General features: G+C 43.0%; 1 pseudogene; it reads left to right on the top strand.

Moving 5' to 3' along the window:
* The first annotated feature begins 10,683 nt into the window (after positions 1-10,683).
* Positions 10,684-10,801, top strand: LOC124597568 (annotated as a pseudogene).
* The last annotated feature ends 3,932 nt before the right edge of the window (positions 10,802-14,733 follow it).

Genomic DNA, 14,733 nt, shown 5'->3' with positions numbered 1-14,733 from the left:
ATAATTTTCTTTGATGTCTTGTGATAACAGGTCAAATCGCTATAGTGATCGTAGTTTCCTTTGGAGGTTAGATAAAGCCCTTCATTAATGTAAGATGCTACCTGTACTTTAATGCTTAACTGGACAACCCCTAGAAGTCTTCATTCAACAAGACGTTATCCATTGTGTCACATCGTTTCTCTTAAATTTGCAGGATTTTGCTGGCAGTTTTCCTGCCCTGTAGGTCAGCGGGCTTTGGATTTATGGTACCTTAGGGGAAGGTCAAATGGTCAACCGACATTTCATACAGTCCACTATATCATATTTACTTCACGGAAATCCTCATTTGTGTTTTGAAGATGGCAGCACAGCAAGTTGCATCTTTTTAAATATGACTTCATAAGTACATCTACATCTATATCTACATTTATACCCCGCAAGCCACCCAACAGTGAGTGGCGGAGGGCACTTTACGTGCCACTGTCATTACCTCCCTTTCCTGTTCCAGTCGCGTATGGTTCGCGGGAAGAACGGCTGCCGGAAAGCCTCCGTGCGCGTTCGAATCTCTCTAATTTTACATTCGTGATCTCCTCGGGAGGTATAAGTAGGGGAAAGCAATATATTCGATACCTCATCCAGAAACGCACCCTCTCGAAACCTGGACAGCAAATTACACCGCGATGCAGAGCGCCTCTCCTGGAGAGTCTGCCACTTGAGTTTGCTAAACATATCCGCAACGCTATCACGGTTACCAAATAACCCTGTGACGAAACGCGCCGCTCTTCTTTGGATCTTCTCTATCTCCTCTGTCACTCCGACCTGGTACGGATCCCACACTGATGAGCAATACTCAAGTATAGGTCGAACGAGTGCTTTGTAAGTCACCTCCTTTGTTGATGGACTACATTTTCTAAGGACACTCCCAATGAATCTCAACCTGGCACCCGCCATATCAACAATTAATTTTATATGATCATTCCACTTCAAATCGTTCCGCACGCATACGCCCAAATATTTTACAGAAGTAACTGCTACCAGAGTTTGTTCCGCTATCATATAATCATTCAATAAAGGATCCTTCTTTCTATGTATTCGCAATACATTACATTTGTCTATGTTAAGGGTCAGTTGCCACTCCCTGCACCAAGTGCCTATCCGCTGCAGATCTTCCTGCATTTCGCTGCAATTTTCTAATGCTGCAACTTCTCTATATACGACAGCATCATCCGCGAAAAGCCGCATGGAACTTCCAACACTATCTACTAGGTCATTTATATATATTGTGAAAAGCAATGGTCCCATAACACTCCCCTGTGGTACGCCAGAGGTTACTTTAACGTCTATAGACATTGAGAACAACATGCTGTATTCTGTTTGCCAAATCTTCAATCCAGCCACACGGCTGGTCTGATATTCCGTAGGCTCTTACTTTGTTTGTCAGGCGACAGTGCGGAAACGTATGGAACGCCTTCCTGAAGTCAAGGAAAATGGCATCTACCTGGGAGCCTGTATCTAATATTTTCTGGGTCTCATGAACAAATAAAGCGAGTTGGGTCTCACACGATCGCTGTTTCCTGAATCCATGTTGATTCCTACAGAGTAAATTCAGGGTTTCCAGAAATGACATGACACGCGAGCAAAAACATGTTCTAAAATTCTACAACAGATCGACGGTCCTTCTTGAAGACTGGAACTACTTGTGCTCTTTTCCAATCATTTGGAACCTTCCGTTTCTCTAGAGACTTGCGGTGCACGACTGTTAGAAGGAGGGCAAGTTCTTTCACGTACTCTGTGTAGAATCGATTTGGTATCCCGTCAGGTCCAGTGGACTTTCCTCTGTTGAGTGATTTCAGTTGCTTTTCTATTCCTTGGACACTTATTTCGGTGTCAGCCATTTTTTCGTTTGTGCAAGGATTTAGAGAAGGAGCTGCAGTGCGGTCTTCCTCTGTGTAACAGCTTTGGAAAAAGTTGTTTAGTATTTTAGCTTTACGCATGTCATCCTCTGCTTCAATGCCATCATCATCCCAGAGTGTCTGGGTATGCTGTTTCGAGCCACTTACTGATTTAACGTAAGACCAGAACTTCCTAGGGATTTCTGTCAAGTCGGTACATAGAATTTTACTTTCGAATTCACTGAACGCTTCACGCATAGCCCTCCTTACGCTAACTTTGACACCGTTTAGCTTCTGTTTGTCTGAGAGGTTTTGGCTGCGTTTTAACTTGCAGCGATGCTCTCTTTGCTTTCGCAGTAGTTTCCTAACTTTGTTGTTGCATATGTTAACTTACATTTATTCATGCGTATGCTTAGCTCTTTGCCAGTTAATACACGATTTATGTGTCTTGTGAATCTGCTGGTCATAATTGTCTATTACACGGTATTGCTTCTTCAGCAGCTTGTGCTAATGTCACTTCCAGTTTCGTCAACCTTCAAACATCGCGTGCACATAAATACAGAGTATCACAGATAAATAACCTTGCTGGGTGATAGAACAGTTACATCACTTCATTTTGTTCAGTTGCAGACGCTGCTGGAAACAGGCCCCATGATATATTTATATTTATTTGTCGTATAGTTTTTAAGCACAATGTTTAATATAATTAAGACAATAGCACTGTAATTTACAAACAGACATCTAAATCTTTAATACACCGCCGGAAAAAAAGTCGCAACAACAAGAAGGATTTGTGCGACAAAAACGAAAGTTGGTAAGCTTATTTCTACATCTGAAATATGATGTCCATTCCAGATTCGCGCCAATGGTAGCGTCACTATGAAGATGCAAATCAGTTTTGTTTCCAGTACATGCTGTAACGGTCGTGAGCGTTATTTACCTTTGAGGTTGGACGTAGTGAGTCGATATTAATCAAGAATGCATTTAAGGCGGCAAAGACGTCATTATCAATGCCTCACTTAGTTTGGACGACGTCGTGTAATAAGACTGCGAGAAGCTAGATGTTCCTTCTGCGATTCTGTAGAAAGACTTGGCAGGAATGTAGCCACTGCATATGTTTGCTGGCAGCAGTAGTCACGAAAATGTACGATTGCGAGAAGGCAAGGCTCCAGACGACCAAGTGGCACTACCAAGACAGGGAAGGCCATCATGTTCAGTGTATGGCTTTGGTGCATCGTACTGCATCTGCAACAGCAATACGAGCAGGAGTTGGCATCACTGTGACATAACGTGCTGTTTCAAATCGGTAACTTCAAGGACAGCTTCGAGCTAGAAGCCCTGTAGCGTGCATTCCAGTGACCTAAAAGCATTTGCGACTTCAGTGGTGGCAAGAGAGCTCATTGGAGGGTAGGGTGGAGACCTGTTGTTTTTCTGAGGAAAGCTGGTTTCGTCTTGGTATCAGAGATGGCCGTGCGCTGGTTAGAAGCAGCCAATTTGAGGGCTTGCAACCAACATGTCTGCGTGCTAAACACACTGGACCTACACCTGAAGTTATCGTCTGAGGTGCAATCGATTTCGTATGACAGCAGGAACACTCTCGTCGTTATCCCAAGCATCCTGGCTGAAAATTTTGTACGTCAGTCTGGTGATTCGAGCTGTTGTGGTGCCCTCCATGAACAGCCTTCCAAGGTGTGTTTTGCAACACGATAACGCTCGCTCACAATGTACTATTGTAACCTAACATGCTCTACAGAGTGTCGTCATGTTGTCTTGGCCCCCTTGATCGCCAAATCTGTCTCCATTTAACCACATAATGTGACATCATCGGAAGACAACTCTACCATCAGACACGAACAGCATTAAACTGTACTGACCGACCAAATGTTACAGCATTATACTGTACTGAGCGAGGAAATGTAACAGGCATGGACGTCCATCCAACAAACTGGCAACCGGATCCCGTACAATACAATGCATGCACGTTTGTATGCTTGCATTCAGCATTCTGGCGGTAATACCGCCTATTTCACGCAATAGGTCACCTCGTGATGAAGTTAACCTGTGATCTTGCAATGGTAATCACTTAAATATGTTACCTAGACAAATGTTTTCCCGAAATTTCATTATTATACATTACCTATCTTTGGTATTGCGATTTTTATTTCCATCAATACATAATCAATTGCGTAATTTGTTGCTATCAGGAAATTGTCAAAAGTACCACGACAGGACCTGTTGAGTCATTTTGTAACTATGTGATGAACGGTTTACCTGGCTGCTCCACACTCGCAATTTGGAGATGGAACCTTATCCAACCTACGAAGAGAGAGTGTGCTTCTGCCATGACTGGAGAGTATTCTGCTAAACATTGTCCATGTTCTGTGTGACTGGTCAAAGGCAGTGGTCTATTTCTTGTGCAGGTCAAGTTTTGGCCATGTAGAGGCCAAACATGTGCCCAGTCTCGTTCCTATGAGTCTGTTAATTTGAAACGATACGTGTGCAGTTCCACGACTGTTTTCATGAGCGCTGTCACTATCTGTACATATGGCGAACAAATATGAGTGCTTCAGGCCTTTAAATTTCATTTTTGTCACAGCTGTTGGTAACGATAAACCTTTTATACGCAAAAACAAAGATACCTATGGCCCACCGAAAACAGCACCCAACGTTCTTGATTCACACAAATGATACATCAGTATCATTATTCGACTGTTGCTAAGAAAGTTAAAATAAAGCGCTTGCAGAAGGTGGTCTAACTTCTTATGTGCTCCCTGTTCGCTTCTAACATAGACGTGTCTGGCCACGCAACTTTCCGTTTCGTGTCTTAAATACTATATTATTCGCCCGTCCTTATTCCGCTCATTTTCTTCTTTTTTCCTTCTTCCCTTATATTCCTGTTCTCTTAGTGTCACTCCTGCTCTCTTCTTGTACTATAACGTATTTACGTGACCATCATTTGCATACGTAACTGGAATTCCTCAGTTTTCCAAGCCTCGCTTTCAGTACCTTTATTGCAACTCAAAATTTTATTACAGGTCTAAGATTCCGAGCTACACTGTTGATCATTTCCTCTGAACTTCGATAAAAACCGGACATCAAGTCTAGAATATCAAATGACCAAAGAGGTGGCGCGGTGATCAGGAACGGAATCGGTAGAGTTATAGTAGGAGCGAGTAACCCGAGGTAGAATAAAATACCTTATTTGTCGTTTGGTATCATGACTAGAGGAGCCGATTGTTTTGATTTCAGGGTCACCCTGGCAGTTTGGCCACGTCTGGCGACAAATATCGTGTGTAGCATAGTGGCCAGATGAGCTTGGACAAATCAAAAGCTGGACAATCGCTTATAGCCACGAGTACCTCTATTCGTTTCGTAGGAGTAGAAGTAGTTGTGTTTTTTGATCTTTTTAAATAAAGTATCAGAAATACATAATTAATACATTATTTATTACTATCCAGGGAAGTGTAACCTGTATGGCCTATTTTAGCTCTTCAGATAGTAGGCTGTAATTATGAAGGATAAAAAAAATACTCACATCCCAACACCCTATGCTCCTGTTGTACGCCCAGTCATTGCTGGCCATCCTTTCAGAATGGATCCAAAGCAAATTAACGACAAAAAGAAAATTTTGTTTAAATTTGTGGTCTTCTTGTAAAAATTACACACAGCAAAACGTGGCTGTAGGAGGTGGGTTTAGAGACTAAATGCAACTCAGTTAACTTCTATTCAAGCTGTACTTTGTATTGAATCCTCGTAAGATGTATGCACCAGCTGTGGGTGTCAGCAGTCTCTCGGAAGTAGAAACAAACTTTTAATGAGACGGAATGCTGCAGCAGGGTGGACCGACCGATAGATTTGCGGTGTGCGAAGCCAGTGAGGTCGCTGACAAGGAAAACTGCAAACCTCCAACCAGAACGGAGCTGGAGATCTACCAATAGAACATCACTAAAGCAACGGAAGATAAGAGGAAGATAGAGGAGGGCAAACGAGAAAAGACTTCACTGTGGCAGTCTCCGCGGTTAGTTGCAGACCATCCGGCGCCGAGCGAAAGCAATTCCGAAATTTTCTCAACCGTACAGTGTCAGGTCAAAAGGACAGCATCGGCGAATGCTGCACCACGTCGATCAGGATGTTCAAGACCCTCAGTTAGAGGATGTGCTTTCTGTCGTGGGATACCCAAGAAATTGACATTTTAGTAGACATCCAGAGTAATAGTTGCCTCATAACGTACTGGTTAATGCAGTTTTTAGTTGTTCCCTTTTTGTGTTTGTTTAAAATTTCTACAATATAAATTACTGATATGCTATTTCTTGTTTAGTGTGGAAGAGCTTCACCCACTGTTAGTGTTAATGATGTCAGTACTGCGCCCACATTTGAGCGTTAATGTTTGTTTTCTTTAAATACTAGAGCGTGTTTTTATAAATAATTTTTATTTTACTAACTGCACAAAACAGATAAGCAGTAATACTCTTACTCCTGGCATTCTGCAAATGGCCAGGAGTAAGGACATTACTGCTTATGCTGGTAATCTCTGAGGTAAAAACAATAAGTCATCCATGCTAATAAGGGCACATGATTTCGATGTGTCATACATTGTTATAATTTGTGTAGTGTTCATTAGTTCATCGTCGTACATTTTGTCGTTTGCTATGACTTTTTTGTTTTGTTTTATCGATGTAAAGAACACAATAACTGAAGAAATAGAATATCATCTTTTCCAATCAAAGGCAAGGTAATTTTCACTTCTTATATGGTTTTAGTTAATAAGAGAACCAATACCATATAATGCCTTGCAGCTCACAAAGGACGTGGATGTATATAAATATAGTTTAATAGCCCCCTGAATCCCATCCACTGTGTTCCGTGTTCACACAGCTTTTCAATTTATTTTTTTCATTGTTCCATTTGTGTTACAGGTTAAGAATATATTAGCAATCATTCCAGTCATTTTGAATGTACTCACAGCAGCTGACATTTTAATTTTCCTGTGTGCACATCTACGATATATAATAGATAAACGTGTTCAGTCATGGCTTTGTGTTACACGACACCCGTTACATGCAAAACTTAACGCACACAGTAAGGTAAGCAACTTACATATCACTTCTGCGAGGGCTAAAGGCAGGAGAATCAGCAATGAACAACGGCACGAGAATGCAAAAGGCTATGGAAACCATTGCATTAAAGCCATATAACATGTATCCACAGGACAGGTGTCCTGTAATTGGAAAAGTGTCATGATGACCTCTCCTCGACGGGACTGCCAAGGTGGAGGTGACCATGAGGAAAATATAACCTCCAACGAGTCGGGGCGTGGAATGTTATAAGTTTGAATGTGGTAGGAAAGTTAGAAACCCTGAGAAGGGAAATGCTAAGGCTCAGTCTAGATATAGTGGGGATCAGTGATGTCAGTTAATAAAAATGGAAAGAAAACAAAGATTTCTGGTCAGGTCAGTATAAAGTGATATCAACAGCAGCAGAAAATGGTGTAACGGGAGTACGGTTCGTTATGAATAGGAAGGTAGGACAAAGAGTGTGTTACTGTGTATAGTTCACTGATAGGTTTTTTTCTCGTCAGAAACAACAGCAAACCAATCCGATAACGATAGTTCGGATACACACACCGACATCGCAAACAGAAGATGAAGAGATAGAGGAAGTATATCGGGATACTGAGCGGGTAATTCATTACATAAAAGAAGATGAAAATCTAATAGTCATCGGGGACTGGAATGTTGTTGTATGAGGAAGGAGCAGGAGAATATGGTCTTGGGACAGGGAATGAAAGAAGAGGAAGACTATTTGAGCTCTGCCATAAATTTCACATAGTGATAGCTAATACTCTGCTCAAGAATCAGAAGAGGTGGAGGAAAAGGCTGGACAATACTGGAATATTTCTTTTACATTACAACATGGTCAGTCAGAGTTTCGGAAATCAGATACCCGATTGTAAGGCGCACCCAGGAACAGATATAGACTCAGATCAAATTTGGTGATGATGAAGAGCAAGCTGAAGTTTAAGAGACTAGTCAGACAGAATCAATGCGCAACAAAGTGCGAAACGGAAGTACTAAGAAATGAAGAGATACGTTTGAAGTTGTCCATGCGTATAGATGCTGCGATAAGGAATAGTTCAGTAGGCAATTCAGCTGAAGAGAAATTGGCATCTCTAAAGACCGCAAGTTGTAAAGAAAAACATAGGTACAAAGAAGTTAAATCCGAAGGAAACATGGTAACAGAAGAAAAACTTCAGCTGCTCGACAAAAAAAGGAGGTACAAAAATTTTCAGGGAAGTTCAGGACCACCGAAACACAAGTCACTGAGGAATGAAATAAACAGGAAGTGCAGGGAAGCTAAGATAAAATGGCTGCATAAAAATGTGAAGAAGATATTATTGCTCAGCATATAGAAAAGTCAAAACAACTTTCGGTGGAATTAAAAGCAAGAGTGGTACTATTAAGAGTGAAATGGGAATTTCACTCTTAAATGCAGAGAAGAGAGCTGATAGATGGAAAGAGTACACTAAAGGCCTCTATGATGGGGAAGACTTGTATGATGATGTGATAGAAGAAGAAATAGGAGAGTATACAGAAGAGACACGGCATGTAGCATTAGTATTATAAATTAAAAGTGCTTTGGAGGACTTAATATTGAATAAAGCTGAAGGGATAGATAACACTCCATCAAAATTTTTAAAATCATTCGGGGAAATGTCAACAAAACAACTATTCACACCGGTGTGCTAAATATATCAGTCTTGTGATACGCCACCTAACTTTCGGTAAAACATCATCCACATAATTCCAAAGATTGCAAGAGGTGACAAGTACGAGAATTATCGGATAATCGGCTTAACGGCTCATGCATTCAGTTTGCCGACAAGAATAATATAATGAAGAATGGAGAAGAAAATTGAGTGTAACTTAGATGATGACCAGTTTGGCTACAGGAGAGGAAAAGGCACCAGAGAAGCTGTTCGGAAGTTGCGGTTGATAATGGAAGGAAGATTAAAGAAAAATCAAGACACGTCCACAGGATCTGTCGACTTAGAAAAAAGTTCGACTATGTCAAATGGTGCAAGAAGTTCGAAATTCACAGATGAATATTGATAATGTATAGGGAAAGACAGGCAATACACACCGTGTACAGAAACCAAGAGGAAACAATAAGAGTGGATGACCAAGAACGAAGTTCAAAAATGGTTCAAATGGCTCTGAGCACTATGCGACTTAACTTCTGAGGTCATCAGTCGCCTAGAACTTATTAAACCTAACTAACCTAATGACATCACACACATCCATGCCCGAGGCAGGATTCGAACCTGCGACCGTAGCGGTCGCTCGGCTCCAGACTGTAGCACCTAGAACCGCACGGCCGCTTCGGCCGGCAAGAACCAAGTATTCGGATGAAAAAGAGTTTAAGACAGGGATGTAGTCTTTCGCTCCTACTGTTCAATCTATACGTTGATGAAGAAATGACGGAAGTAAAAGAGAGGATCAAGGTTGGAGTGAAAATTCAAGATGAAACCATGTCAATGATAAGACTCTAATGACACTGCTATACTGAGTGAAAGTGGAGAAGAATTACAGGATGTATTGTATGGAGTGAACCGTCGAACGGGTACAGAAAATTGATTGAGGGTAGATCGAAGAAAGATGAAAGTAATGAGAAGTAACAGAAATGAGAACAGAGGGAAACTTAACACCAGGATTGGTCGCGAAGTAGATGAAGTTAGAGAACTCTACTAGCTAGGCAGCAAAATAAACCGTGACGGCCGGAGCAAGGTGGACGTAAAAAGCAGACTAGCACAGACAAAAGGGGAATTCCTGGCTAAGAGAAACTAGTATCAAACACAAGCCTTAATTTGAGGAAAAACTCTCTGAGAATGTAGATTTGGATCACAGTATTATATGGTATTGCAACATGGACTGTGGGAAAACCGGAACAGAAGAGACTCGAAGCATTTGAGACGTTGTTCTACAGAAGAATGTTGAAAATGAGGTGGACTGGTAAGGTTAGGGATGAGGAGATTCTCCGCAGAATCGGCGAGTAAAGGAATATATGGAAAATACTGACAAGAAGAAGAGATAGGACTGTTAAGGCATCACAGTATAAGTTTCATGGTGTTAGAGGGAGTTGCAGAGGATAAAAACGGTAGAGGAAGACAGAGATTGAAATACATCCAGCCGATAAGTAATGGTTCAAATGGCTCTGAGCACTATGGGACTTAACTGCTGTGGTCATCGGTTCCCTAGAACTTAGAACTACTTAAACCTAACTAACCTAAGGACATCACACACATCCATGCCCGAGGCAAGATTCGAAGCTGCGACTGTAGCGGTCGCGCGGTTCCAGACTGTAGCGCCTAGAACCGCTCGGCCACTCGTCCTGCCCAGCAGATAACTCAGGACGTAGCTTGCTACTCTGTGATGAAGAGGTAGGCACAGGAGAGGGATTGTGGCGGGCCGCACCAAACCACTCACAAGACTGAGAAGACTGATGACTCAGTGTGGCTGTGGCACAAAAAAAATGGTTCAAATGGCTCTGAGCACTATGGGACTCAACTGCTGAGGTCATTAGTCCCCTAGAACTTAGAACTAGTTAAACCTAACTAACCTAAGGACATCACAAACATCCATGCCCGAGGCAGGATTCGAACCTGCGACCGTAGCGGTCTTGCGGTTCCAGACTGTAGCGCCTTTAACCGCACGGCCACTTCGGCCGGCGCTGTGGCACATTTATGTCAAATAATCCTGGATAACGCCTAGTATCGGTATTCAAAATCATTATTTCAGAAGCTAGTAAATTTAGTGCCAACGGCCTTGCCGCAGTGGCAACACCGGTTCCCGTCAGATCACCGAAGTTAAGCGCTGCCGGGCTGGGCTAGCACTTGGATGGGTGACCATACGGTCTGCCGAGCGCTATTGGCAAGAGGGGTGCATTCAGCCCTTGTGAGGCAAACTGAGGAGCTACTTGATTGAGAAGTAGCGGCGCCGGTCTCGGAAACTGACATACGGCCGGGAGAGCGGTGTGCTGACCACATGCTCCTCCATATCCGCATCCAGTGACGCCTATGAACTGAGGACGACACGGCGGCCGGTCGGTACCATTGGGCCTTCATGGCCTGTTCGGGAGGAGTTAGTTAGTTAGTAAATTTAGTAATGCAAATTTATTGTAACCCCAATAAATATGCCACTTATATCCAATGCATAATATATCAGCAGATTATTATTGTGCGCCTACGCAGATTTCATATTACTTATTGTGTGTTTTCATTCCAATATTTATATCCATTTCAGATTGTTATTTTACTGTCTGATTCCGATTTCGTCACCCCATTGACTGGCAGAAAGAGGTATACGTCATTGACAGGAAGATCAAAAATGAATAAAACTAAACCAAAACAATAAGTGAACTAAAACTGTCATATTTTCCGATTGATACTCGTCCACACCACGTGCCGGCAATCGCACTGCTGTTATTTTGGAGCCACGTTATTAACTTCAGCACAAAAAATGGTTCAAATGACTCTGAGCACTATGGGACTTAACATTTAGGGTCATCAGTCCCCTAGAACTTAGAACTACTTAAACCTAACTAACGTAAGGACATCACACACAACCATGCGCGAGGCAGGATTCGAACCTGCGACCGTAGCGGTGGCGCGGTTCCAGACTGAAGCGCCTAGAACTGCTCGGCCACTCCGGCCGGCCAATTTCAGCACATTACGTTGTCGACATATCTGCACTACTGAATACATCTGCGATATTAAGCTTCGTGCTAGAGTTCAGAAATAATTTGCCTGATATCTACGGGACCATATAACTTCTGCGTTTGCAGGAGGTACCGCCTCGCTCGTGTGGCATGCCAACGTCTTGTAGAAGTTGCGCTACAATAAACATAATTGTTCTTCTTGCCCAGTTATACAGCAACGTATGAATGGTTATTCTATTTGTCCCTAAAATCTTCCAATAAGTCTTCAATTTTATGTAAAATGTAGGTATTTTACAATTGTGTTCTACGTAAACGTTCATGTATGTTGCTCAGGACTCAAGAGATCGCAGTGAACTGAATGTTTCCAGCATCGTCTTTGTGATGCATGGTTTACGATATTGCATTTGTAACCTAAAATTTCTGTAAGTTCTTCCTATGAGCAGAAAAAGAGTGAAAATTAATGTCTTGGGATGACGAGTGCGTTGAAGAGCACTTTTCAAGAGACCTATTAACACAAATTAAATGTGTTCATCTTGATAATAATAACCGCTTCAGCTATATGTAGTCCTTCAGGTGAACATATAACTGAAACATTAGACTGTTTTAGCGTGCAATTTTTTTACCCAGCATTCGGTGTCCGTCAAAACAAAACACCGCTAAAAGACGGTATGTCATAGAATAAAAGTAGCCACATTCTAATATAGCGGATAGGTCCGCTACGGAACCGCGTACAGGGGGCGTGGCCGCGTGCTCTGAGATACTCAGAATGGCGGACCCATGCGCTGTATTGGAATGTGGCTATTTTTATTCTATGGCATACCATAGTTTAGTGGTGTTTTGTTTTGACGGACAACGAATATTGGGTAAAAATATTCCGAGCTTTTCCGCTCTAATGATTTAGTCATTCGTTCACGGGAAGATGTGGCTACTAGTGCCACGAAACCGCTACTGATCAAATAATAAAGGCCTGCATACAGCTGAAGCTGTTATTAATGCCCAAGATGAGCACTCATGACTATCGTTGCTGCACCTTCAAGGTTGTATGCAGTATTAACAGTGCCTACTACTCAAATTAGAACAGTTCGTTTATATGAGGGGCGAATATCGGTTGAAAAATGCAGAATTTGTTGTGGGACATCGTGGAATATTCTCGTTTCAGCCTCTATAGTTTCATGAAGTTCCGATATGCAACGGCGCTACACGTAGCCTTCAATATGGCGTCTGAGTTTCAAGCAGAGAGCTGTCATTGAGTTTACTTTGGCGGAAAAACAAAGTATCGCAGATATTCATAGGTGCTTGCAGAGTGTCTACGGAGACTTGGCAGTGAGCAAACGCACGGTGAGTCTTTGGGCGAAGCATCTGTTGTGGTGTCACCGCCAGACACCACACTTGCTAGGTGATAGTTTTAAATCGGCCGCGGTCCATTAGTACATGTCGGACCCGCGTGTCGCCACTGTGTGATCGCAGACCGAGCGCCACCACAAGGCAGGTCTCGAGATACGGACTAGCACTCGCCCAGTTGTACGGACGACGTAGCTAGCGATGCACACTGACGAAGCCTCGCTCATTTGCAGAGCAGATAGTTAGAATAGCCTTCAGCTAAGTCAATGGCTACGACCTAGCAAGGCGCCATTAGTAACATTGCATGTATCTAAGAGTTTCACTTGTATCGCCACAATCTCCAGATGTACCAAAAGGATAGATTAAAGTTAAGTATTCCAGAAGCTACGTACTTTTCTTTATAGCATTCATTACGTATCCTGTTTCAGACCACACGCCATCCTGCTTTAGCTTCGCGCGTGCCTTTCGGCTTCCTCTCATTGTGTCTAAGCTGTCTTGTCTAGACACAACATTTTTGGCGACCAGGCTTAAAAGAGGATTTCGCGTTCGTATTGCTCTAATTTAATTGTGTCATGGCTTCGCCAGATGTACTGTCCAAATTTTATCGCTTGCAGAATCAGCAGACGCAGGCGTTATTGGATGCCCTTGGACTGCTCGTCCAGGGTCAACGTGCACTGCAAAACGATGCGGCAGCCGCCGCTTCACCGCTATCGCAGCCACAACATGCAGTTGCACCTCCATTTTGTCCCTACGAACCAGCTAAGGAAACATGGATGGAGTGGTCACGCCAGTTTGGATTTCATCTCGCCGCCTACAGAATTCAAGGTAACGAGCGGCAGCCTCATTTATTGTCGTGTGTAGGCGTGCAAACGTACAGTGTGATAGTGAAATTGTTTCCCCGACGCGACGTAGCAACTCTGTCCTACGAAGAAATTTTGTCGGCATTGGACGCCTATTTCAAGGAAACAGTTAATGTAGTTGCAAAGAGGTATACTTTCTTTCGTACAAAACGTACGGCCGGTCAGACTAATAGGGAGTGGGTTGCAACATTGCAAGGCCTTACTCGGGATTGTGCTTTTGAGTGTGAATGTGGACTCCCTTATTCAGATACTATGGTACGTGATGCAATAGCACAGAACGTTTCTGATGTTCGCATACGGGAACAGATTTTGAAACTCGTCAATCCCTCCCTTCGACAAGTGATAGACATATTGGATAGACAAGACACGCTTGACTTTGCTCAGGAATCATTTGCAACTTCGCCAGCCGTGTGTCACATTAACCGGCCCGCCAGGCACGCTGCACGGACCGATAAACTGCCCTCGCACACGTCCGCGCAGCTGCCGCCACGCTCTAAACCACGTGTGCCACGACAGCATACAAATGCAGTGAAATCATGCCCGCAGTGTGCAACTAGACATTCGCGTGACAATTGGCCGTCACGCCAAGCTATTTGTTTTTACTGTAATACGAAAGGACATGTTCAAAGTGTTTGCCAGAAAAAGCTCAGATCGGACACTCTTACTCATTCCAGGCCCTTTGCTTCGCGCTGGAATCGAACCAAGGACACTCAGGCTCGTGGACCTTCAACCGTGGACATTCATGTAGTTAATTCCACTTCGTCCAGTGCCACTGTCTCTAACAGTGACTGTGTTCGTCCCACACAAAGTGTGCGTCGACGTCGCCGGAAATCACGTCAATTAGCAAGTGATGCTGTACCTGTATCAGTTCAAATTGCACGAGACAGTCGCTCTTGTCGTCAGCAGGACAATAAACTTTTTGTAGATTTGGACTTTAATGGCAAGGT

The sequence above is a fragment of the Schistocerca americana genome, chromosome 2 (assembly GCF_021461395.2).
Source record: "Schistocerca americana isolate TAMUIC-IGC-003095 chromosome 2, iqSchAmer2.1, whole genome shotgun sequence".
Lineage (NCBI taxonomy): Eukaryota > Metazoa > Arthropoda > Insecta > Orthoptera > Acrididae > Schistocerca > Schistocerca americana.
This window is presented reverse-complemented; position numbering and strand designations above follow the sequence as displayed.